Genomic DNA, 3501 nt, shown 5'->3' with positions numbered 1-3501 from the left:
AACCTCTATGATTTCTCTCCAGGAATCATGAGACCAGTGTTAAATGGATCGAGGTTTGAAATGAAGCTGGTAATGTTGCAGATGATTGAGGCTACTGGGCAGTTTGGAGGGAGGCGTGGCGAAGACCCGCACACCCACCTCCGGAGCTTCATAGAAATTTACAACACTTTTGTGTTCCCGAATATCTCCACCGAGGAAGTCCGACTCACTTTGTTCCCATTCTCTTTATTCAATCAAGCAAGAAAATGGGCATATTCTCTCGAACTGGTGGAAATAACCTTGTGGGAACAAGTCGTCGAAAATTTTATGAAGAAGTATTTCCCACCAACCGAGAATGCTAGGAGAAGGAAATTAATAACAAATTTTGAACAAGAAGATGATGAATCGCTCAGCGATGCCTGGGCGAGGTTCAAGCGACTGGTAAGAAACTGTCCACATAATGGCTTACCAGACTGCCTACAAATGAAGATTTTTTACCAGGGACTGGATCCCTCTTCACAGACCGTTGCCAATGCGGCAGCCGTTGGTGGTCTGCTAGACAAAACATATGAGGAGACAAAGAGTATACTTGATCGCATTTCGAAAAACCACGAGGATTGGCGGGAAAGCGATCAAAGATTAAGAATTAAAGATAATGATACAAACAACGAGGCCATCGCATCCTTGCAAAATCAAATGACTGCAATGATGAGTTTGATACAAGGCATCACCATTAATAACACAGGAACGAAGAAAGGGTAAGTCAACGCAATTGCTCAAACGACTGCAAGTTGTGTCATTTGCGAAGAAACTCACTCGATGGAAGAATGGCCAGCAAACCTGCAATCAATATGCTTCATAAAGAATAAATCCCTATTCGATAATATAACCTCGGGTGGAGAAACCGCTCAAATTTTACGTGGAAAATCAATAACAAAGCTTCCAACCAGTGGCGCAAAAAGAGGGCCACCCAGATTTTTTTGCAAAACAACGTCCAACGCATAGTCAAGCTAGCAACTCGCAAACACCGCAATCTAGAGAGCTTGTTGAAGCAGTTCATTGTGAAAAACAAATCAGTGCTTCAGAATCAAGCAACATCCATTTGAAATCTAGAAATTCAACCAGGACAAATTGTAGGCGAGCTGAAAAATAGACCGCAAGGAGCATTGCCGAGCTTAACTGAGTCCCCTGCAATGCTGGGGGTACCGGGAAGGAACAATGCTTAGCAGTCTCCTTGCTAAGTAATAACATGACTGTGGAAGTAGGGGAGGAGCCCATCGAAACCAACTTGAATATGGTGACAACCGAAGACCCGTTGACCTATAGTTCAGAAAAGCCCAAGAAAATGAATCCCGAAGTTGCATCCATCCTCAAGCCTTCAGAACATGAGACAGAAGAAGTCCAGCTACTACCATCTCCGCAAAGATTGAAAGAAAACAAAATGATGAAGAAAAGATCGCAATAGTGGCCGCAACGCAAAATGTTATGATCCCACTAAAAATGGGCGACCCAGCAATCTTCACGATACCATGCTCCATTGGAGGGGTCTACAGTGGCCAAGCAATATGCGATCTTGGGGCAAGCATAAACATAATGTCATTATCAATCTTCAAACCATTGAGTATTTGGACACTCACACTCACAATAGAGACTATCCTGCTTATGGACAGATCCCGAATACATCCTGAAGGAGAACTGAAAAATGTTGCAATCTCAATTGATAAGTTCATCTTGCTAGCAGACTTCCTCATTTTGGATTATAAAGCAGACAAAGATGCGCCCATAATATTGGGACGACCATTCCTTTCGATCGGTCGTGCTCAAATTGATGTATGCAAGGGTGAGATTGTAATGAACATTCATGGGGAAAAGCTCCAGATTAAGGCAATCAAGATCTCAGAGGACAAAGAAAAGAGGGAAAAGCCACCATGGACGTGAAAAGACCAGCTTCGAATAAGCAGTCCCTGAGTTATTATATAACTCAACCTCACTAGGGACGCAAACTTTTGAATATCCTTTCTCTACATCAATACTTCATGAACTTTTAGCATCTTAATTTTGTCTATTATCGCATATCTATTCTTTCTTTATATTCTAAAAAAAAAAAACAATCGTGTTGAACGATTGCGGTAAAAGATTTTGTTTTGTTTAAAATCATTTGACCCTCTCACTGTTTTTCTTGAAAACGATCGAGGTGTAGGATTGCAGAGGTATTACATGAAAAAGCAACTTATCTTATTTCGTCACCGCAATCCATAGAAGACAGATCGCCGCAAAGAAGGATGCATCAGCACACAATGCGAGCGACAGTGCAAATTTGGGAGTTGTATTCTTCGTTAACTTTATTTCAAATTTTGCACCATCGCATCGCATTTTGATTTTAAAAGTTTTATCACCGTATCTTCTTTGACTACCACAATCATTTAATATTGATAAATTTAATAAGTCGCCGCATGCTGTTTCTTTGCCAATTACGATTTCAATGATGAAACACATGCTTCTATTTTTCGTATATACTAGAGTCAAGTTAATCTTAGAAAAGTCACCTCATGAAATATTTCTAGAAGTTAGGGGTCTGCTAGCTTTCTTTCAAACTCTCTTTACGAAGCTTTCTAAGAACATCGCATGACTTCTTTCAATCTTTTGGCAATGAGGACATTGCCGCGTTTTAAATTTGGGGGTGAGGTATTTATTTTCGACCTTGCTATTTTGAAAAAAAAAATTGAGAATAACAACTCCATTGTCAACGCAATAGGGAAACCGATGTTGATAAGAGTTAAGTTGTGAAGGGCACTTATCTGTAGTTAGATGTCCGTATGACACACGTGGGGGTAAGCCAAAATGAAATTAAGTCGCCAGGATCAACGCATAAATACAATGATCACAACTCCGCTGCCAAGAATGTGTGATTTTAGTCTGAGAAAGAGCGCATTGCTCGTGGTTGGATGTCCGCATGACACATGTGGGGGCAAGCCAAAATGAAGGCAAGGCACTTGGATTAGCGCAAGGTCAGAAAAAAATAATAATATCAAGAAATATGCAAGGATAAAAATCATTTGACACCTCAGTGGAAAAGTTTTCTTTTTGAAATAATCATGCGATATCCCAGAAGTTAGTAAAGTCCTTTTGAAGGTTAAGCTTGCGATCCCTAGGTCTTAGAAATATTTTCAGAGGAGACTTGAATAAGACTTGAGGAAATTTTGGTGATAAGATTGGAATGAAGTATCTTTGAGAAATCTAGAAAAAGAGAATTGCGGTCGACTTGCTAAAGGAAATCTTTAGCTTATGCTTGAGGAAAAACATTGTTTAAATTTGGAGGTGTGATAACGGGCAGAAATGCACGTTATTATAGTGCTAAGTTCTTAAACAATGCTAGCTTGCGTTGATAAAATATGTTAGATTGCATCTAAAAAGCATTAAGTTTATAACATTGCGGTTGCATGCGTTCATTACATAGGAACTGTTAATTTTTGTGTTTTTATGCAAAATATGCATTGACGCAAGGCGAAAAGAGCGATCACA

At 39.8% G+C, this 3501-nt stretch overlaps 1 non-coding gene across 1 annotated transcript; it reads right to left on the bottom strand.

Moving 5' to 3' along the window:
- Positions 1-339: 339 nt before the first annotated feature.
- LOC120076959 lies at positions 340-446 on the bottom strand. The gene has a single exon (XR_005481703.1). It is a non-coding gene; the product is annotated as a small nucleolar RNA R71 (small nucleolar RNA).
- Between the last annotated feature and the right edge of the window lie 3055 nt (positions 447-3501).

This window comes from Benincasa hispida, chromosome 4, assembly GCF_009727055.1.
Source record: "Benincasa hispida cultivar B227 chromosome 4, ASM972705v1, whole genome shotgun sequence".
Classification (NCBI taxonomy): Eukaryota; Viridiplantae; Streptophyta; class Magnoliopsida; order Cucurbitales; family Cucurbitaceae; genus Benincasa; species Benincasa hispida.
This window is presented reverse-complemented; position numbering and strand designations above follow the sequence as displayed.